The sequence below is a fragment of the Taudactylus pleione genome, unplaced genomic scaffold, assembly GCF_031769625.1.
Source record: "Taudactylus pleione unplaced genomic scaffold, aTauple2 ptg000111l, whole genome shotgun sequence".
NCBI lineage: Eukaryota > Metazoa > Chordata > Amphibia > Anura > Myobatrachidae > Taudactylus > Taudactylus pleione.
Genome location: NW_028284513.1, coordinates 2,411,455 through 2,436,171, shown reverse-complemented (window position 1 = coordinate 2,436,171; position 24,717 = coordinate 2,411,455).

Here is a 24,717-nt window from a genome sequence, read left to right as displayed (position 1 = left end):
GATCTACATGTATGTCCGACAGGAGATATTATCAGCGGGGGGCATGCTGCCAAATGCAGCATGGCCCCCGCCATCGTTACGTCACTGCCGGCATCTCTAAGTGTGTATGCACTTGCCGATGCCGGAACCGTGCCAGGTTCCGGCGCTAATGAGGTTGGTACCTGCATTACATTGGAACAATGAAGCTTGTCTGTGACACTACAGGTCTCAGCAACGCTTTGTCTTGCAGCTTGTCTTTACTGGAGCTGATGTCAGCTTCATATTGGGATCGCAACACTCATAGTAGTAGGCTTGCCATATCATCCCTTTAATTCAGGACACATGTTAATTACACAGGTTTTGTCACTGATTAAAAGTAAACCAGGTGAAATGGAGATTTGAATTCAGCCAGCCACAGAATCTGTGTAATTCATATATGTCCCAAATTAAAGGGATGATATGGCAAGCCTACATAGTAGTTGACTTTAGCAAATGTATGCTCTGGTCTCTGCTCAACTTGAAATAGGTTTGGAAGATAACTGTTACTTCCACACTAGTCTTTAATCGATCTCCATCGGTCATTCTGATTGACACTTCAATTGGTTTCTCCTCATCACAACTACACTGCGGAATGGTGTGTAAAATGACTACCTTATTCTGCTTCTATGAAGCTGGTCTGTTCACACCTCTCCATCTAATGGTGCATACACATGTAGCGATCAGCCAGCGATACAATATCGCTGGCTGATCGTTATGCACCATCCCTGGTGTGCTGGATGATCGATATCGAACATCCAGCACACCACCTACTTACCGACGACTATAGTAACCTGCTCGATATCGAGCAAGTTGACCAGCATGCACGGCTGATGGACGATATCGCTATCGTCAATACGTGGCCGCGCATCGCTGGTCGATGGCAAGTTGGTAGGGACCATTTAAATGAGCGGTTTGATCGATAACGTTATCGATATCGTTCAAATCATTCTTTTAAATCGCTACGTGTATACGCACCATTAGAGTTCACACCTCTCCACATTAGCACACCACCATACATTGTTGAGCACGCCCTATGTCTTCCCAGAATGCTCCTCTTTAACTGCTACTCTCTCATTTCACCGGGTTTTTCTGCATAACCACCTGCAAAAGTGATTATTGATAAATGGGCCCCTAAACCTCAAATATTTAATGAAAAAGGTTTATACATAAAAAAATAAAAAAACTGCTGTTTAATTATTGTATTGTATAAAGAGACTTGGAATCCCCAACAATTCAGAATTATACTCTCTCTTAGGGCTGCAGTGATTAGATGAAATGCCTTTCTTTTGGCTACTGGAGCAGAAGCAAAATCAGTATAACGCTGTAGGCCATTCTAGACATTTTCTGCTGTTCTGGCAACCTTCAGAATGCACTCCTTACAATGAAGAAAGTGAACATGATGGGGAGTGTCCTGAGAGCCTATAGAAGCAGTCAAGAATAATTTCTGATACTCAGCTGCAAGTTCTGCAGGTTATCACAGGCTGTCATATGATAATTATGGGAGGTCACAAGCTTCTCAATTTTGTTTTCGGTATGGGATGTAAGATTCCTCAGATGTAGTTTCTCTTATCGCTGAGGTAATATCAACAGCAAGTGCTGAATTCAGTGTCTCAAGTAGGAGTTTCATAGGTTTTATAATAAGAGGTTGAGGGGGGCAGGACAGTTTTATTGCTGGTAGAATCCTTTTCCATTGAGACCACTGGCTTGGAGGCTTTTATAAAAGTTCACCTTAGTCTCATAAATCCATAAAATATGAACCCACATGGATTTGGGTTGATTGAATATTCTGGAGTTTTTTGCACAATTAAGACAGGCTTCAATGCAGCCTAACCTAACCCTCCCGTCCCACAGCCTAACCTAACCCTCCCGTCCCACAGCCTAACCTAACCCTCCCATCCCACAGCCTAACCTTACCCCCCCGTCCCACAGCCAGAGGCGGGCCTGGCAGGGGGGCAGGGTGCCATGTGCACCCCGGGCCGCGAGCAGACTGTGTCTCTGTGACACAGCTGCACTGCGCGTGTAGTGCTGACCGGACGGAGTTTGGTCAGCACTATACAGTGACAAACACACAGCCACCGGCGCCGGCAGCTGTGTGTTTGTTTTAATTAGCAGCCAATGACAGTCTGTTAGACTCTCATTGACTGCTGCTGCGCCCACTGCCGGAGCCGGGCCATCTTCCTACTCCTGCAGTGGATAATGGGAGAGACGTCATGACATCTTGTAAATGTCCTTGTTGTGCCACATTTTCTCCACATATTGATGATAGGCTGTAAAGTGCACAATGGTACATATAATGCCTTTGAAAGTCTTTTAAAACCCTCTCCAGATTGGTACCTTTTAAAAATAAAATGCCATAGATGTTTTTAAAGCTCCTTGCGTAACAAGACAATGCTATTAGGTTAGAACCAAGAAAACTGGAAGGAAACCCTACAGGAAAAGATGATTTTTTTATTTGGGATTATCACAATCACATACTTGCTGTCAGGCAGGGACATATTTATAAAGGTCCATATGGGCTGGGGCTGATGCCATTATTCTGTCAATTTCTTCAGAATGATGCCGCTGGTGCTATACTTCTGAAGTCACTGGAAATATTGCACACGCATTTTACATAGCAAGGGCGCTGACACTGTGCCAGAGCCTTTGCTATTATTATTGTCTATAATTTTGAAGGCACCACAAGGGTTCTACAGCGCTGTACACAGTGGTGGAACATAGCACCATTACAAAGTAAAAGGGTCTTCAGACAAAAGTCATATACAAGAACACAGTTATACATATTTAAAATCCTCAGATTACATAATTATGTAGTGATATAGAGGGAGAGAGGGCCTTCACAAGATCTTACATTCCAGAGGGGATGTGGGTGAACACAAAGGAGGAGTGGAGAACCTTCAATCTTGCAGTCATGCGCCGATATATTTTTTTAATAGAGGGAGCTCACAGAAAAACTTGCACACGGGCCCCCTCATTTGTCTGGTGTATCATAATTATGTTTTAACTTAATTTTGAATGTAAAGTTTTAACGGTGAACACAGCTATAGCCTTATTATGAAATGATATGCACACTTATGTAATTGTCTGAATATTGTCTATTTGTTTTTCACTTGCATTTTTTTTGGTTGCAACAACCCTAAGGGGCAGCCCCCGATAATTAACTTTCCATCTCGCGGTGCAGAGACAGCTGATCCAGAAATCAGCTGTCTCCACAAATTCTTTTGCTGCTATTTCCGTAGCATTGGAAATTAGCACTGCCGAGTCTGATTCAACTGTGCTAGTGCGCATGTGTGAACTAGAGTTCACGTAGGTTCATAAAGTCCCAGCAGAAGGAGCCAGGCAGTGGCAGAGGGATCTGAATGGATCCCTCTTCGCAACCTAGGACTCCTTCCCATAGGGAAGTTACAGGGTACGGGAGCAAATAGCATCTGAAAATGGCCAATGTTCCCGCAGTCAAGCTCCGAATAGATTGTATTTTCGGAGCTTAATGAATTTAGGTCACCATACTAGTATATGCGGACAGCAGGCAAGAGCAGGGCTAAAAGGTAAGCAGGAGATATCTCCTGCATTACCTTTACAATTTTTACAAAAGTAGGTGAAAATTTTAATTTACACCTGCTTTTGTATAATTTAAGTGAAGATGAATAGACCCCTAAAGGTGGAGACAGGTCTGACATGATGTATCCTGATTTTAGACTTTACAACACAAAAATCTGCAATTTTAATAAAGGTGTGTAACATGCTGATCCTTCCAGCTCCTCCCATCAGAAGATTTTATTCCGTTCAGCAGACGCTGCCACCTTGACAAAAAAATCTACATATTTCCAGTAAGAAGGACATTTTCATTTGTGTATCTGCGCAAAAATAGCCTTATGACAACTAGAGATGAGCGGGTTCGGTTCCCAGAGAACCAAACCCACCCGAATTTAGCAAATCCGAGTCGGATCCAAGCAGACTCGGAGGTTCCCGCCTTACTTGGTTCTCGAAACGAGGCAAAACCATAGAGACGGAAATCTTGCTGGTTCGCGAGCTTTCGTCTCTATGATCAATGTAGTATATAGGGACCACGCTTCAGACGCCATTTCACTCCGGCTGTGGAGACTGAACAGGGACGGTGGGTAGTGTAGGGCTGGGAGAGGTGCTGGTGCTATCTGCTGAGTCCTGGGCTGGTGCTGATCCATTCTGGTCTCTGGTCACGGTGCTGTCACTGTCACTGTGCTGTCTCCTGAGTCCTGATCCATTCCAGTCTCTGGTCACGGTGCTGTCACTATCACTGTGCTGTCTGCTGATCCATTCTGGTCACGGTGCTGTCACTGTCACTGTGCTGTCTGCTGATACATCAGGGCTGTCTGCTGCGTCCTGGGCTTGTGCTGTGTTCATCTCTGGGCCCAAGTTCTGGACTCCAAAATAAAAAATCAAATTGCCTTTATTATATATTTTTTTCTTCTGTGTGTGCTCGTGGGTGTTAGGCTGAACCACATTAGCGCACAAGATCCAACGACTCCAGTCGTGCTCAATCAAAAAAAAAAACAATACAAGTGTCTTATATAGTTATATTTTTTTTCTTCTGTGTGTGCATGGGTGTTACTCTTAACCACATTAGCGCACAAGATCCAGCGACTCCAGTCGTGTTCAATAAAAAAAAAAAAAACAATACAAGTGTCTTATATAGTTATATTTTTTTCTTCTGTGTGTGCGTGGGTGTTAGGCTTAAGCACATTAGCGCACAAGATCCAGTGACTCCAGTCATGCTCAATAAAAAAAAAACAATTAAAATGTCTTATATATTTTTTTCTTCTGTGTGTGCGTGGGTGTTAGGCTTAACTGCAGTAGCGCACAAGAGCCAGCCAGCAACGCAAGTTGCAACCTTGTGCTGCCTGACTACAGTCGTGTTCCAAAGAAAACTCTGAGGCCAAATTCTTCTGGAGCTGACAAAAAATAAAAATCATCATTTGTCTTTTTTTCTAAAATTTTTGTGTGTGCGCACGACTGCACGTGTGTGAATTTTGTAACCGCACCTTGGCTACACTATTGGTGATTGTGACAGGAGAGCAAGGCCAAGAGCCACATTTTGTAGCTGCCGCCAGCAGTGCAAGGCCGTCAACTTCCTCGACCTCTAGGAAGGCCCATGCCCCAGGGCTTAAGTCACGCCATCGATACGGTAAAGCAAGTTTAACTGAAATTAAGGAAAAAAAATTGGAAGGATATTTGACTTTAGATAAACAAAAAATTGGCAATATGCCATTCAGTACACGAAGTGGAAAGGAAAGGATAAGGCCTTGGCCTTTCTTTATGAAGACTGCTGATAGCCCTTCTGCTTGTAGTAGTAGTGGTGGTGGTCCAATTAAAAATGTGAAAGTTGTTAAGACAGCTCCGGAAAAACCAACTGTGTGCCCTGAAAAATCGAAATCACAAATCCCCGAGGTTAGTGCAAGTGTGTCCGCAGTTACCATGTGTCAGCCCGACCTAAATACTAGTGTACTGGAGGATCCTCCAAGTTCCAACATTTGTGTGCCCTCTGTAAATGTGGGGAAGGGCAGTCAACATCTTGCACACGTAGTCATTGAGGATGCTTCTGTGGAATTGCACATGTAGGAGGAGGATATTTTGGTGGATGAAGGTGCTAAGGATGTTGAGGATGTTGATGATGAAGATGTGGGTGATGAGGATGTTGATGCCGAGGATGTCCTTTGTGTAAGTAAGACAACAGCTGTTGCCCATGGTTTGAAAAAGCCAAAGCCCATTGTTGTCATGCCGAGACAAAAGACAAAAAAATCTACTTCTCACGTGTGGAATTATTTCCAGCAAGATCAGGACAACAGTTGTCAAGCAATATGTGCCTGTTGCCATGCAAGAGTGAGTAGAGGGAGGGACCTAAACCACCTAGGAACCTCCTCCTTGTTACTTCACTTGGAGCACATTCATCAAATATCAAAGTGTATGTCTCCAAGTTCCAAAACTCAAAACGTAACAAATCCAGTGTCACCTACCTGCTCCCTCTCTGTGAGAGCCAAGCACCTTCGATCTCCAACACCAACACCTGCATCATCAACATCCTCATTCATCATCATAAGTAGTCCTGCTGCATCCAATGTTGATATTCGAAGCATGATTGACTCCTATCCGTGATTCCTCAGAAGGATCCTTGATGACTACGCCTGTTGCTGCTGCTGTTGCTGTAAGTGGATCTTCATCCCAGAAGGGGACCAGGAGGAAGACTACTTGTAGCATATCCTCCAAAAAACAATTAACTGTTAAACAATCATTTGCAAGGGCAAACAAGTATGACAGCAATCACACAGTTGCATAGCGGATTACTGACGCCATAACAGCTATGTTGGTATTAGATGTGCATCCAGTATCCACCATTACTGCAGTGGGTTTTCAACAGTTAATTCATATCCTGTGTCCTCGCTACCAGATCCCTTCTTGGATTCCACTTCGCTAGAAGAGCAATTCCAAATCTGCACAAGGACATTAAAAAAAACCTTATTAATGTCCTCAGAAATGCCGTTGCACCCACTGTCCACTTGACCACTGATAGGTGGACAAGTGGGACAGGGCAAACTAAGGATTACATGACTGTGACAGCCCACTGGGTAGGTGTATTGCCTACAACAGCAGCAGCAGCAACATCTCCCAAAAGACAGCTGATACAGAGGCAGGTTACTCTTTGTATAACTGGTTTCACAAAGAGGCATACCACTGAGAACTTCTTAGAAAAACTCAGGGAAATCATTGCTAAATGGCTTACCCCACTTGGACTCTCCTCTGTATTTGTGATTTTGGATAATGCCACCAATATTTTGAGAACATTACATCTGGGCGAATTCCAACACGTCCCATGTTTTGCTCACACAATTAATTTGGTGGTGCAACGTTTTTTAAAAACTGACACGGTCGTGCAGGAGATGCTCTCGGTGGCCCGCAAAATATCCGGACATTTTAGACATTCGGCGACCGCTTGTCAAAGATTGCATGACCAGCACGTACAGTTAAATTTGCCCTTCCATCAGCTGAAGCAAGAGGTAGTAACTCGGTGGAATTCTACCCTCTATATGCTTCAGCGGATGGAGGAACAGCAAAAGGCCATCCAGGCCTATACAATGGACTATGACATAGGCCGTGGAGGGGGAATGCACCTTACTCAAGTGCAGTGGAGAATAATTTCCATGTTGTGCAAGGTTCTCAAACCCTTTGAACTTGCCACATGTGAAGTTAGTTCAGACACTGCCAGCTTGAGTCAGGTCATTCCCCTCATCAGACTTTTGCAAAAATAGCTGCAGAAACTGAAGGAGGAGCTGAAACAGAGCGATTGCGCAAAGTATGTCGGACTGGTGGATCAAGCCCTTGATTCACTTCACCAGGATCCAAGAGTCATCAATCTATTGAAATCTGAAAAATATATTTTGGCCACCATTCTGGATCCTAGGTTTAAGTCCTACATTGTGAGTTTTTTTCCAACAGACCAAAATCTAAAACTATGCAAAGAGCTGTTGGTCAAAAAATTGTCAGCTGCAGCCGCATGTGAAGCGCCTTCATCTCCTCCTTCAGTTTCAACAGCTGCCAGGAAAAAACTAAATTTTCCTTACAAAATGCCTGCTGGTCTTGCAGATCAGTCACCACAAAATGACATCTGGTCGGGCCTGAGAGAACTGCCTACTAGTGACATGTCTTCTACTGTTACTATGTGTGATACGGTCTCCGTTCACAGAATGGTGGAGGACTATTTCAAAGATAACATCCTAATAGATATGTCAGACAATCCCTTTCAGTACTGGCAGGAAAATGAGGCAATTTGGAGTCCCATACACAAACTGGCTTTGCATTACTAAAGTTGCCCACCCTCCAGTCTGTACTCCGAAAGAGATTTCAGTGCAGCTGGCAACCTTGTCAGTGATCGGTGTAGGAGGTTACTTCCTCAAAATGTGGAAAAGATGATGTTCATTAAAATGAATTACAAATTCCACAAGGAAGACCTCTACCAACAATTACATCAAAAAATTACAGAGGCGCCTATGGTGGATTCCAGTGGGGACAATTTAAAATTGTGTGAAGGAGAAGATGTACACACTGATGGGGATGACAAGGACAACTTGTAATGTAAAGCCAGTTTGTGTATGAGATCAGCTTGTTTTATGGGGGGTCCAAACAAAACAATAATTTCAGTCACAATTGGCAGTCCTTGTCTCTGAAATGATTGGTTTGTTAAACTGTCCTGTTTCATATACAACATAGGGGTGGGAGGGAGGGCCTGCACCTTTTTCCTTTTCATTATGTGCTGGTTGGGGCATTGCTGCCTGACATTTTAAATTAATATTATGGTTGGTGTAGGAACCAATTAATTGTTTTTAAATTAATTTATAATCAATTTAACAGCCAGGGGCTGCACCCAATGAATTGTATTTAAATTAATTTATGATCAATTTAACAGCCAGGGGCTGCACCCAATTAATTATTTTTACATTAATTTATGATCAATTTAACAGCCAGGGGCTGCACCCAATGAATTGTTTTTAAATTAATTTATTATCAATTTTACACCTGGCTGTCACTGTCATTGACGTAGCTGCGCAGGGGTGCTGTGCTCCTATCTGTCGAGGGGCTGCTGCCCAAAATAATAAATAAACAAATTTTTTTGTCTGTGTGTCAGCCACACCTGTCATCAGCATAGCTGCGCAGGGCTACTGTGCTGCTGTCTGTCAAGGGGCTGCATGAATATTGCAATGAAAACTGTTTTTTATGTTATTGGGTTACAAAAAGTTTTTTTTTATCTTAAACATAGCAGAAATGTTATCCTAACAGCTTATAAAGTTATATGCTCTAAAAAACTAAAGCCTATATTGGTAATAAAAACTAAAGCCTAATTCTGCCAAAAGAGAGACTGACACCACGGCTAAACATAAGAGTCACCTTCTGGATGTGAATTGTCTCATTTGCATGGGGAAAGCCCAACCCTCAGATGAGATTGATCTCAGCTAGTGGACAACATTGAAATCATCATTAAAAAGTCTCAATGGAAGACTACAGTGTGGAGAATCTTTCTTCACAGTCAGGAGAGGCCTCAGAGAACATAAAAAAAGATGCTCTAGGTGCTGAACTTCAAGGGATTTCTCCATCATGTTCTGCAGTGTGGTTTATTCACATGTTTTCTATAAAGCAGTTCAAAGTTACAGCCTTCAAAGTGTCTGGCTATAACACCCACCTTTTGCCAAGAATTACCAAAGATTATTACAAGCAAAGGATTCATCTGTCCGGAATCTGTCTGGGAATTCATGGATCATATTTGGCCTGAATGCACTAAGACATCCAGTGATTCTGTCACTGTGTTCTGTAGCCCACTTTATTCCTACCTGAATCGCAAACTGAAATACGAAATAGTAAGCAAAGACAACATGGAGGCCTTTGTTATTCCGCTGCCTGCAAGCCAACCAAAACCTCCCAGACTACACCCACTGGGGGGACCAGGTCTTGATAATGACCATCCCCATCTATTGCCTTCTTCTTCCAAACCATCCATCCTGGACTTCCTGTCCAAAAAGGGTAAGCAGGACACAGTAAGAGGAGCTAGATGTCCCCAATGACATTTTTTTCTTCTATCATAGATGATGTGGAGAGATAAGAGCTTCAGATGTTGGAACAGGGGTTCTCACCTATTTGGCTTCCCTCCAGAGAACAGAGCTCTGTTCCTCAGGAAGTTTCTATGCCTGAGCTGATAGGTAGGTAGTCTCTGTCTGTTGGTAAACACCCTTCAGGAGATGGCAACCCAGAATAACAACAACTATAATAATAATGTGTCCACTGATAACCAGCCTGATCCCTTAACAGCAACATACCCCATATGGCCAACTCATCATAACATGACACCCAGTTTGCAGCCTCGTCTTCCTTATGACACTAATCCAGTCACCATGGTTGATCAATCAGCTATGTGTGGTCCACCCAATTTTTGGCCTTCTACATTCTATTAATTTCTAACATTCACATATTTAAGAGAAGTGGACAGTGGGAACAATGGCAATTTGAAGGCCACTAACTAACTCTGTCCCTGTACAGATTGGAAAATTCTGTTACAGAACAGGTTTGCAAAGGATTTATTTAAGTCAAGTGTCTATTTAATTTTTGAAAGCACGTTTCCTGGTCCCCTTCTGGGATGAAATAAATCAACTCCCACAAGCAGGCATGGCGCTCAAGAAAGACACAACGTAATACTTAAACCTTAGGTCTGAAATGTTGCATTTGCTGCTCTGTTCCGTTTGTTCACAATATATCTCATATGGTTAAGTGGACAGTGGGAACAACGGCAGTTTGAAGGCCATTAACTAACTTTGTTTTTTTTATGTCCCTCTACAGGTTGGGAAATGCCTCTAGAAGATTTGCAAAGCATTATTTAAGTCAATTGTTTATTTATTTTTGGAAAACATGCTTCCTGGTCCCCTTGTGAGCTGTGAGGTGGTCAAAATTGACTGGAAATGTGTGGAAATTAATGTTATTGAGGTTATTAATACTGTAGGAACAAAAAAGGCCCATTTTATGTGATTTTAGCTGTTTTTTTATTTTTTAAGAAAAAATCCAGGTCCAAAACCAAAACACGAAAACAAAACACGGAGGTGAGGTTTTGGCAAAACCAATCCAGATCCAAAACCAGGGTAGAACCTGATCCAAAACCCCATTTTACAGCTTTGTTAAAGAGTCTTGCAGAGTCATAATATTATAGGTGATGCAAAAACAGGTGAAATGTCCTATAAAGAGAGAGAAAAGGCTTTTTATTTGCTTTGCAATTTTTTAATTAATCTGATTTATTGCATGCACCTTATACAGGCACATAAATACTGCAAGTGCCTTAGTAAGCTGGAAGGTGTGAGCCTCAACTTAGTCCATTACAAGTCCCCCTGGTACAGAGGGAGTTAACTTATTGCCCTCCAGCTTGTAACAAAAATGAAACTCAAGTGTCTATTAGTACAACTATGACCCATGTCACTTGGCCCCAAAGACATTATTAGTAGCCCCCTTTAGTGTTACACACATTGCTAATTGGGTGAATTGCTGCTCGCAAGCATATTCTAGTGAAAAACTGACTTATTAGGGATCAAACCCCCCAGCAGATGTGTGAGTACTTGTTTTATGGCTAGAGATGTGAGGTTGTTGGTGTAACCTTACAGCCCACACCTCCTAACACAAACTCATTTTTTTATACAGGCTCAGTCTTCGCCAATCCATTGTCAGGAATGGGAATCGGCCAGTCTCACACTCCCAGGACTGTGTCTCTTGGAAATATGAATATATAATGTTCCTGTAAATTATGTGGCCCATCTGACATGGTGGAACATATGTTTTATTCTGCATAATCCTCCTGCCTTCCTGTTTAACTTCCTTTCTTCCCCAGTGTAAACTAGAATCATAGCCTGAGATGAGAGATAGCTCAGATGGCCGGCTTCAAAACACACACAATAAAGAACATCAAGATTAATTGGCTCTCGCAAGAGCTTAGTGACCTACTCTTGTCTAGAACTTGATGTGTTAGTGTATGGAATGCATGTGGACAAAGTGCTGTAATTGACATATAAATAACATAAAGAGTATAGAAAAGTAGTGCCGAAACCTAGAAACATTCTTCTAGACTTCAATACATAACAATCTATCATATCTAAGGGTTGAATGTTATCTTAATAAAGGCAGAACTAAGAATAGTATGTCCACAACAGTGTATAATTTCCAGAACTGCTTAATTGAATAGTCATAATTACAGGGGGTGTTGCAGGATAATTCCCAGGGCCAATATTACCATTAGGCAAACTTAGGTGATGGCCTATAGAGCCAATGGTTACAGGATGCCTACAACATCATTTCACCAATCCAGTGCTTTTTTTTGTCCCCCACTGACATAGAGGAGAATCAGTCAGCAGCTTCTTATCTCAGTGATGATCTAGGATTCTGACACTTGGCTATGATGCCACATTCCCACTGAGAAGCAAAGTATGCCATCTCCACCTCCAGCCTGCTAAGGTAAGAAGCAGCAATGATGGCTACACAACACCCTTAGGAAGGGTGCCACCAAAGATGTCCCTAGAGCTAGCACTGGTCCATAGCATTGTTTCAAACAAAGCTGATGTCTTGGAGAAGCTTGCAAATTGAGGTTGGGAATTGGTGAGCAAGCATACAGGAACTAGCTTTATGTACTTTCCACTGTACACCCAGGACACCATAAAGCTGATCAAATGTACAGGTTGTTTTGTACAATCTGGTTGACTTCAAACATTTTAAACAATTATCTCTTTCTATATGTGCAGCAAATGAATGGATATGTATATAGGAATGTATATGTGCAACAAATGAAGTTGGTAAGTCTCCCGGACACCCAGTGCGGCTTGATGATGGAATTCACCTGGGGTCTTGACAATGCCTGTAAACAAAACGTATAATGGGGGCAGGGCTACAATGACATGATCACACACAATCATGCCCCTGCAGTGCCCACTTGTCATGCCTCTGCACTGTCCACTTGGCCATGTCACACCTTCCACACCTCCTGGAGGGGGCAGCCTGAAAGATTAGTATGCTAATATCATGGTATGAGTGAAAGACATGATTATTTTATATTCATAATGGCAACATCTGAAATCTGTAGGAATATGGTCAGATTTCGCTCTGTTAGATGGTATACTACCCTCTCACGGGAGACAAGGAAGAAGCAGAGATGACTGTAAAGCTGGGTACACATCATCTAATGTGTACCCATCGTCTGAGCCTTGCAGGACACTGTAAAAAAGAAGGAGTTAGTCATAAATTTGCCCAGTGAGTCTGTGAGAGTAAGTGTGGCTATATGGCGCACTTACAGTAGCTCTGAACTGCGTAGGCTTGTGTACAAAAATCTGCAAGTCCAGGGCGACATCGGGCTGCGAGGGGATGAGATGAGGTGCCATTGCTGGTGCTTACATGCCATTGCAACATCAACTTGCCACCCTCGATGCTAATTGAATCGGGTCTTCCTGCCATGTTTGTATCTCAATACGAGGCAGAACCTCATCTTCCCACAATCGGATCTCATGTGTATTGGAATGCATATTAAAGTCTCTCCCTCATAAGAAGTGTGGGGACTGGGCTTCAGCACTGAATAAATGCAGACAGAAAAAGCCTATATAGTGGCACTTATTCCAGTATCTAGGAACACTTTGTATATATATATATAAATAATTATTAGGAGCACTGTTAAGACAGGGACACTGTGTACTGTGGCCTGGCTTCAGCACTGTGAGGTACACAAAAAACACCATAAGAGTGGACTGCAGCACTGCGTTTGTTACTAAAAGAAAAAAAAGCCTACTGGGACACTTTTTTCGATAAAAAAAATGATTAGGAGCACTGTATTAAAGTTAGGGATGTGCGCTGACCCACGTGTTTTTGTTTTGGATCTGTATCTCCTTGTGTTTTGGATCTGGATTTGGTTTTGACAAAACCGCCCCTTGTGTGTTTTGGTTTTGGATCTGTATTTCTTTCAAAAATGTATAAAACTGCTAAAATCCCATAATTTTTTTTATGGTTCCTACAGTATTATTAACCTCAATAACATTTATTTCCACTTGTTTCCAGTCAATTTTGACCACCTCACAGCTCACAATATTGTTTTCATCCGGTTTAGGCCCAAAATTTGCACCAAGCTAGCTGGTTAAGCTAAGCGGCAGCAGTGGACAGCACAAACACGTGGCAGTTCAACTTCCAACATGGCACATAAGGAAATATATGTTTTCATTAGTCAAGAGGCCTGAGGGAGTTGGATTATGTATGTAGTTGGAGGCAGGGACAGGAAGGGTTGATTGGTAGTAAATTTTATTTAATTTTTTTATTCCGAAGCAAATTTATAAGGGAGGAGAGGAGAGCATGGGTGAACAATATGTCCCATGTTTTGCCCACAAAATCAACTTGGTGTTTCAGAAATATTTTATTTTAAATAAAAGGGGTATGCAGGCGATGCTGTCTGTGGCCATAAACATTTCTGGACATTTTTGGCTTCTGCAACCGCATGTCACAAATGACAGCAGCAGTGGTAGTTCAACTTCCAAAATGGCACAGGAAACAAATGTTTTTATTATTCAAGAGGCCTGAGGGAGTTGGAGTATGTAAGTAGTTGAAGGCAGGCAAAGGAAGAGTTGATTACTAATAAATGTAATTTTATTTTTGCTTCCAAAGCAAATTTATGAGGGAGCAGGGAAGGAGAGGAAGAGGAGCATTTACAAAAATTATTTAAATCATTAACATCAGTCCTTGCCCTAGAAGAATCCTTGAGCGCTATACCTTTTACTGCTGCTGGGAGTGGATTTTCATCCCAGAAGGGGACCAGGAAGACTACTAGTAGTACTTGAAAAAACAATTGACTGTTAAACAGTCCTTTGCAAGGGGGAGCAAGTATGACAGCAGTAACCCAGTTGCATAGTGGATCACTGACGCCATAACATCTATGCTTGTACTAGATGTGCGTCCAATATCCACTAATAATGCAGTGGGTTTTAGACAGTTAATTGAGGTCCTGTGTCCCCACTACCAAATCCCATCAAGATTACACTAGAAAAGCAATTCCCAAACTGTGCAGGGACATTAAAAAAAACGTAATTAGTGGCCTCCAAAATGCCATTGTACCCACTGTCCACTTAAACACAGATATGTGGACAAGCTGAACAGAGCAAATGCAAGATTTAAGATATAAGGTTTAAGTCATACATTGTGTCTTTTTTCCCAATGGACACAGATCTGAAGAGATGCAAAGAGCTGTTGGTAAGCAAATTGGCAGCTCAAGTGGCATGTGAGGCAGTGATGGCTTTTCCTTCATTTTCAAGTGCATCTGCCGAGATAAAACTAAACTTTCCCAAAAGATCCACTGGTGATGCAGATAAGTCAACAAAAACCACAAAAACGTTTTGGATGGATGCGCTGCAGATGACATAACAGGGAGGACATTCCTGGTTGGTATCTGTTACGTGGATCGTGATTTCCGTTTTTTTGTTTTAAGAAGACCTTGGATGCCTACATTGGACAAGGGGACCACTCCTGGCAATGTAGATGAGTATGTGTGTGTATGTGTATGTTTGTAATAAATATGTACTTTCACAGTGTGTGTGTTTTGTGTTTTTTAAGACATTTCTTTACAGGTGAACTACAGGTACCAGTGGGCCCTTAATGTCCCGCATGCTGGTAATTGTGGTTCTCCAAGTAGCAGCATGCGTTGGAGGCTTGCTGGGTCCTGCAGTTCGACTGTTGATACTTCTATTTTTTACACAACACATACACTATCCACCCGTCACCCACCGCCCAGGGGTGGCGGGGATATCCCCAGGCTATTAGGCTAGGCCAGGGGTGCCCTGGAGAGAGGTACTTCTTTATTGAGGGGGTACCCAACTCCCCAGGGATCCCTGGTCTGGGCTGACTAGCGTTCAGGACTGATGCTGTGGATGGGGGACCCGGTGAAAGGGCTTTCCTGGCTGTGACATCAGCCCCCCACTAGAAAGGGTCCAGTGCTGGTTTTAATTATAGGGGGACCCCTAAGCAATTTTTTTCCCCCTATAATTTTTTCCCCCTATAATTAAAACTGCAGCCTGGTGCTGGTACCTAAATTACAGTGGATCCCTACTCATTTTGTTCCCTGTAATTTTAAGTACCAGGACTGGCTGGCAAGTCTGGGGCTGGTTAAGCTTTAGGGGGGGGACCTTATGTCATTTTTTTTATAAAATTTAACCCGTTTTTTACAGGTCTTAACACACAAGCAGCCAGCACATATCTCACTGATATGTGCAGGCTGCTAGCTCAGGAGAGATTTGAAGAGAGAAAACACTACAATCTCGGGTGAGTAATCTCATCTTCACTTGCAACTCAGGGAAGATATCTCGATCTGCTTCACCATCAGCCAACTCACTTTCAGCTAAACTCACTTCTTAGTCAATTTGTGAAATGAAAAATGGGAAATCACCCGAGATTCAGCGATGCAAATTGAGATAATAAAAAAATAAACTATACCATTCTCGATTCTTAGTAAATTTACCCCTTAGTGTCACAAGATTATTTATGAATAAGAATAACTCACCAAACAAGAATAGCAGAGCTAAGTTGCTAACGCACACACACACAAAAAAAGCTTTTTTTTTTACACTGGGGAAGAGCACCCCTGAATGAGGCAACAGCCCCTTGATGAACAACACAGACAGCACCCCTTTTCTATGGACAAAAAAGCACCCCTGCCAAGTGCGGACAGACCACCTGCTGAGTCACAAATACATGGACGATAAACTGCGGCAGTGTCACCAAACAATAATAGCGTAGCTAAGTTGCTGTTGCACACACCCAAAAAAATATATTTATTATTAATTTAATTTCACTTTTATTTTTTTTACACTGAGGAAGGCCACCCCTAAATGAGACAGCAGTCCCTTGATGAACAACACAGACAGTGCCCCTTTTTTATGGATAACAAAGCACCCTGCCGAGTGCAGACAGACCACCTGCAGAGTCACAAATAGGTTGCCGATAAACTGCGGCAGTGTCACCGAACAATAAAAGCGCAGCTAAGTTGCTAATTCACACACACAAAGAAAAAAAGTGCTTTTTACACTGGGAAAGAGCACCCCTAATTGACAGAGCATCCCCCATGGATAACTCAGCACCCCTTTATGGATTGCAGCCCTAGCCTGATGGAGTTTTGCCTCGTTTTTGGATCCGAGTCAGATGGGAAAACTCGAGCCGGACTCAGAGCTCGCCTTGGAACATGAAGTACAGGTGGGTCTGGTTCTCTGACAACCCGCTCATCTCTAGTTAAAAGGGCACTGTAGAGGCACTGTTTACTGCTGAAAATTTTAAAATTGCCAGCATTCCATACACCACATGCAGTGGCAAGGAAAGGTTCAGGTCATGACCGTTCTTTGCAAGTGGTGGACATGCACTGATGTTTCATGCACTAAAATGCTTATTGCAGAAGCTGGGGCCAAACGCAGTCAGGCAACTTCTGAAATCTCACATGCAACACCTTCTCAAAGGCAAATTGTGTTCACAAACTTCACAAATCCCTGAGTAGAGTCTATGGGGTAAATTTAGTAAAGTGGGAGTTTTTAGAAGTGAGTTTTAGAAGAGATGTTGCCCATAGAAACCAATCAGATTCTACTTAACATTTAACTAGCACCTTATAGAAGATAATAGCTAGAATCTGATTGGTTGCTATGGGCAACATCTCTTCTAAAACTCACTTCTAAAACTCTCACTTTAGTAAATTTACCCCTAAGTGTGTCCACGAGTACTATGCGTGAGCCTGACATTTCTGACACTATATTCTAAGAGAAGCCACCTTCCACCATTTCCACACCCTATGCAAATGTGGAGATAAGCAGCAGCTGCTGCTGGGAGTTATTCTTCCCAGAAGGGGACCAAGAAAACTAGTTCCAAACAGCAATTGACTGTGAAACAAGTATGAAAGCAGCCATCCAGTTCAACAGTAGATCACTGAAGCCATGATGGCTATGCTAGCATTAGATCTGCGTGCAATATCTGCCATCAATGCATGCGGTTGTAGACAGTTAATTGAGGTCCTTGTGTACCTGCTTCCAAATTCCATCTCAATTCCATTTTACAAGAACAGCAATTCCTTGTCTGTACTGGGATGTTAAAAAAAAACTAGTTATTTGCCTAGAAAATGCCATTGCACCCACTATCTACTTAACCACAGATATGTGAACAAGCGGTACTGGTCAAGCGAAAGATTACAAGACTGTGGCAGCCAACTGGGTGGGTGTATCACCTTTAGCAGCAGCAGTGTCTAACACACAAAGTCAGCTCATTTACAACCAGGGTACTCTCTGTATCACCAGCTTCACTAAGAGGCATACCTGTATCAATCTGTTAGAAAAACTTAGAGATGTCATAGAAAAGTGGCTTACCATGCTAGAGGGTAAATTTACTAAAGTGAGAGTTTTTAGAAGTGGAGATGTTGCCCATAGCAACCAGTCAGATTCTACTTAATATTTAACTAGCACTTTCTAGAAGATAATAGCTATAATATGATTGGTTGCTATGGGCAACAACTCCACTTCTGAAAACATGCACATTAGTAAATTTACCCCTAGGACTCTCCTCAGGATTTGTCATTTCCTATAATGCATGTAACATTGTGAAAGCATTACAACCTGGTGAATTTGAACATGTCCCATGGTTTGCCCACACAATAAATGTGGTGGTTCATTTTGTTTTGTTTTTTAAAAGAAAGGGGCATGCAGGATATGCTGCCTGTGGCCAGAAAAATATCTGGATATTTTCAGCATTCAGCAACCGCATGTAAAAGATTGCAGTGTCTACAAGAGCAATTCAATTTGCCATGCCACCAACTGAAGCAAGAGGTGGTGACCAGGTGGAATTTTACCCTTTATATGCTTCAGCGAATGGAGGAACAGTAACAAGCCTTCCAAACCTACACAACAAGCCATGACATAGGAAAAGGAAGGGGAATGTATCTTAGTCCAGCACACTGGTGAATACTCTGTTTTATGCAAGCTACTGAAACCATTTGAAGTAGTAACTAATGATGTGAGATCAGACACTGCCAGCTTGAGTCAGGTGATTCCCTTAATAAAACTACTGGAAAAGCAGCTAGAAACTGAAGGAGGAGATGAAACAAAGTGATTCTGCTAAGTATGTTGGACTTTTAGATAAACTTCTTTGTTCGCATCGCCAGGACCAAAGGGTTTTCAAGATCGTGCAATTGGATCACTATATTTGGCAACCATGCTTGATCCTAGTTGTAAGTCATAGGTAATTACTTTCTTTCCAATGGACACAGGGCTCGATTCAGACCCGCGTGCTAGATGTGTTCGTATGCACCCAGTGTATGCAAATCGTCATCTCCAGAATGTATATGCAACCATTTAGTACCATCGGAAGCAAACGCAGCACTTGTGGTTGACTATACCCTACTGCAAGCACAGTGAGCACTTCAGTGTGAAATACAACCAAGTGACGTGTACTATGACGCTGCCTGTTAATTATGCACGCCTCTCAAATGGCATTAAGATGCTCAAGCATGCCTGCATTCGCACCCCCTAGTGGTCTGCCCCTGTCACCACCCACAAATGGCTTCTCCTGTCACTCTTTGTAATGGGCAGTCTATGCACGGCGAGCGTATGTTTCTCGATCACTTTCACTTGTTCATACATGCGTATTGGGATGCACACGCATGCACACAATGCAAAAATCGTCTGGCTGCGTGCAAACGCTTCCTAGCGAGCGGGTCTGATCCAGGCCCACATATCTTAAGAGTTGCAAAGAGCTCCTTGCCAGCAAATTGTCAGCTCAAATGGCACATGAAATGACGACGTCTCCTGCTTCAGTTTCTTTTGCATATGCTGCTGCTAGGAGAAAACTGACCCCACTGGGGGAAAGCATGATGAGTCAACTCAGTGCACCAAGTGAAGCACCATTTTGACATCTGGTCAGGCTTAAAAGAATTGGCCACAATTATTGACATCTTTACCGTAATTCAATCTGATGCACTAAGCATCAATAGGACGGTGGATTATTATTTTAAAGACAATGTACAAATTAGCATGTCACACACAGGACCTTATTCAGAGTCAGTCGCGAGCGCTAAGTGCTCGCAACCGACTCGATGTTGGTCCACAGGGCATGCGCACGATGGAGACTGCTCCATCGTGCGCATGCGCGAGCGCCCGCTAATGACGGATCACCCGTCATTAGCGGGCCCGAAGCAGATGGAGCGAGCTGTCGATGTTGATTGACAGCTCGCTCCGTTTGCTGGGCGGGCAGGGGGCATGCCCAGCCAACGGAGGCATTCCTTTCGAAATGCTTGCCATTTTGTGGGCGTTCCCACTGACATCATCAGTGATGTCAGTGGGGAGCTTCCTGCTCAAACAGAGCAGGAAGCTCCCTGGGGCTTAAGGTTAACGAGACCCTACCCTAGGGTCTCGTTGTAAGCCCCGATGGTCGCGATGGTCTTGACCATCGCGACCATCTCCCTTAGCGGTCGTTAGAGCTGTGGGTGTTAACCCACAGCCTAACAACCGACATGGAGGCGTCCATTCAGGATGCAAGCGGCCGCCCTGTTTCTGAGCGACCGCTTGCATCCTACGACCGCCTCTGAATGAGGCCCACAGTCCTTTTGATTACTGGGAGGACAAAAAGGCAATTTGGAGCACCTTGCATAAACCAGTTTTGGTGTACTTAAGCTGCCCACCCTTCAGTGTGTACTCGGAAAGAGTGTTTAGCACAGCTGGGAACCTTGTGAGTGATTAGTATGGGAGGATACTTGCTGAAAATGTGGAAAAAGCCATGTTCATAAAAAATAACTACAAATTCTATGAGGAAATACTTTGCTGCTAAATGCAAAAAGTACAGAGACTTCTGTAACAATGGATTCCAGTGGGGATGAGCTAATATTGTGTGATGATGATGTTAACATCATAATGAGAGTGAGGATGATAATGACATCTTCCCAGTGTAAAATTGATTTACAATTCTGTAAGGAGCATTAAGCCCATTGGTAGTTTGTTTTGTGGGGATCCAAACAAACCAAGAACTTCAGCCAAAAAAGTAATAGTCCCTGTTGCTTGGTTTATTAAGCTGTGCATGTCGTTTTTAATGTACAACATAAGAGTGGGTGGGAGGAAGGACCCAAGGTCAATTCCATTTTGCACTATTTTTGTTTTCATTATTCGCTGTATTGTTTGAGGAAATTGGTGATGGTCTTTTTTGCATAGACAACACTTTTTAGTGGTTATTGTTCTAATGCATTACTAATTTGAAATAACCAGAAAAAAATGTGGTGCCTCACAAAAAACAAAAATAAAGAATCATGGAGCATAGTTACTTGTCTCAAATGAAATTTTCTTAATCAATCAATTATTCAATCAATCAATCAATCAATCATTTACCTCTTTTCCACTACATAGTCAATCATACTCCACCTCCATTTCCATTTACTGCCCTCTGGCCTCTGATCTAGTTATTGATTAATGAAACATTCTTTCTAAGGGGTTGTATAGTTTATTAAACTGCTATCCTGTTTGCCACTGTTGTGCCGCAATGTTTCATAGAAGAGCTATATGCTTTTAAACTGCTATGTGTTTGTGCCACTGCTCTGTTGCTTTGTTTATCCAGCCAGCCTTTGGACAATATTGGTAGACAATATTGTGAGCTGTAAGATGGTAGTCAAAATTGACTGGAAATGACCTGTTATTTATGTTAATAATTCTGTAGGAACAAAAATAGACTCAAGTTACATGAATTTAGCTGTTTTTATCTATTAAAAAAAACAGGATGATGAATTAGAACCAAATACAAAACTTGGGTGTCCACGCACATCTCTGATAAAAATAGCACAAGAATGTGGATTTACCTATAAACAGTGAGAAAAACTTTGAGATTGCTACCCCATTATAAAGTTATTTTTCATTTAGACTCTCACTATGGGTCGTACTAAGCTCTGAAAAGTGATAAATTGAAAAGCAATAAACTACCAGCCACTCAAATCCTAACTGCCATGTTACAGGCTGTGTTTGAAAAATGACAACAAGAGCTGATTGGTTGGTAGTTTATCACTCTCTATCACTTTCTAGAACTTAGTACATCTGTCCCATAAGTTTAGCAAGACATAAGATGGGCAAGTATCATTAGTCAGGGGGGACTGACCCTTTCAAAGCCTCAGTACAGACTGTCTATAGTCCACCATTTACTTATTTAATGAAGTACACACATATATATTGATATCAATTAAAGACAAAACGAAACATCATTACAACTGAAAAAAAGCTTTTCAAGAATAATCAAAACAAGTAAACTAAACTACTAATCCTTTCTCGAAAAAATAAAGGTAAGAGTACCTGAGAGGGCATAATAAAATGCATACTGTAGATAAAAGCAGTTATTCTAACAGTGAGGAACTCCAGACTTCTCCTATAAGGGTCTAGTCATTATCACCTAATTTCTACAAAAGCAGGTGAAAATGCGTTTGTAAAAATTAAGTTTTTGGGTCATTCATCAAAAAGGTAAAGCAGAAGAAATTACCTTTCTCTCTCGATGAGGCCTGCTGTCCCCATGCACTAGTATGAGGACCTAAATTCATCAAGCTCCGAACATATAATATTTTCGGAACTTGACTTCGGGAGCATTCGCCATCTTCAGATGAAGTTTTCTCCCACAACCAGTCCTGGGTTTCCGAAGAGAGATTCCTACGCCCTGGTCCGGCTCTTTCCGCCGGACGCCGGGGATTTTGTGTGCCTGCTTGAACTCTAGTTCACGCAGGTGCACTAGCACTGCCGAGTCTGACTCTAAAAGCAGTGAAAAGATTCGAGGAGACTCTGATAATTAACATAATGAATAGGGCCCATAGTCTGTAATCTAGGACATTAGTCACTACTGACTATTCTGCACACACATATGCTAAGCAACAGTGTATTATATGGAGACACATTGTAGATGTACAGAGCTTTAATAAACATATTATGTATGAATAGAGCAGTGGAAGCTACAGGACCTTTAACATACTGTATCTAATACATTAAATGAAACTAATTATTCTTTGTGAGTAGCTGAACAAGTAATGTCACTATAGGGTGTGGGCCGTCTCAAGTAAAATTGTCCGAGGGGGTGACACCAAAATTGCAAAGCTGCTCTGCTATTTTGGGGTCAACCCCTCGGATGGTGTCACTGAGCAGCAGTGAGGGATGACTCGTGCGTGCGTGCATCATCATGCACACTGTGCTAAAAGATGCTGCAGGCTGCCCAGCAGCTCCCAGAGCACTGGTCAAGCCCCCAGTGTGACTAGAACACGTGGTCACAGCCCCAAACTGTCATACACAAGGGACGTAGCATTGAGGAGTGCACAGTGGGTGACAGTGGGACACCAACTCTAGTGACGCCATTGCACTGAACTTCTAATAATTGAATATTAGTTTGGTTAAAAAAGTTCAAAGTATTTAGCCAAAGGGTAATTCAGATGAATGAGTAGTAATTAACTACTGACAACCGTATGCAACAGTCCACTGGAAATATAATTTTCCCTCTGTTGAGGCTGGTTTAGTGGCTGAGACAGAATCAGTGTAAAATTAGCTTGGAGCGACACCATCTTGCGAATGGCAACTTAAAAATAAGAATCTGCAAGACGCCATTTTGTGACTGATCTCCCGGCGCCATTTTAAGTTACAACTCACGAGCTAAGTACAGATGGCAATGTTTTTGGTACTGGGGACAACCTTGCATAGAAAAATACCAAAACAACTAGAAAAATAGCTTCCTGAGAAAAGTAATTAGAAAAGACAATACACCAGGAACTGTGGGTGTTTTTGCATGTAAATGGAGAGACCCCACATGTGGACAGGTGTAGCTGTGGCAATTGTAATATGGCCCAGACACTTGAATTTGACTGAATGAACAATGGTAAGAAATCTGCATGAAAAGAACTATTTAAACTCACTGTCAGACAATATGGCACCAGCAATCGGCTGGGGGTCTCCACCCTGTTTGAGAGTGAATCTCATTACTAATAATACATTAGATTGCAGTTTAAAAATGATGTTAGTAGGAATGATATATATATATGTGTATATATATATATATATATATTAGATCCATCATAAATAGAATCACATGCATAAACACCGCACATTACGCACAGTTGCGCTGTTAACATAACGCACATTAGCGAATGCATAAGATCCTGTATAAAAAAGCTGTTTATTAGCTTAGTGCGCACGCATCTGCCCCAAGTTAACTAGCATATTTTCTCAAACCCCGAATACTTACACACTGCACATTCACATAAAAGGTTCCATAGCTTTAAAGCATAAGATTCAAGTTTTATTCATTTGTTACAAATGCTGTGAACAAAAGTTATTTGGTATCTTAGGCATAATACATGATAAGTAAACCGTGTTTGGTGTTATACTGATCTGCAGTTTCTCAACAGCTTCCCGATATCATCGGTGTGAAGATCGCAACATGCATTCTCAACTTATGGACCGTAGAAAGTTAAAGCACCAAAATGTACTTTGTAAAATTAACAGCCTAGATTTGCATGCAGGGGGAAAATGGAGACAAAGGCTGTTGGAGGCTGGTCTGTGTCCATTTGAATCAACCTGTTAAATATCCCGTAACAGATGCACCCGCACTGGGAACCAATGAAACCATGCCAAACTTTTCTATTGTATAGTCTATTTCTGTAAGGATATATATATATATATGTGAATTCTGACCCCAATCTGGAGTCTTCATGCTGATGGTGTTGATGGAGGTTTCTTATGGATGCCGGTAACTGGTCCCAGTGCGCGTGCGTATGTATAACTGTATTTTGGGTCTGTATAATTTCTTTGCACTAAATTGTACTTAGATCACAGCGTGTAACTAACTGTACTTTTCTTGAATAATACTTTGTGCTTTGGAAACACATGTTCAAGGTCTGAAGTCTTTATTTTACTGTATTACTGCGTACGCAAATAGCGTCAATTTTAGAAGGTATAGACAGGTTTTTAGAAGGTATGGGTAGGAGCATATAGAGGTTTAAATTCAATATCCTTAGATGGGGCTCTTGAGTGAGGTCACTTACCAATTCACACGATAAACATACGGTTATCCATCTGTCACCAAAGGGTGGAGTGGCCACACGCAGGGTTTACCTGCAACCAGTTGATGTTGAGAGATTGCTATCCGTTATCGTATGAGTCA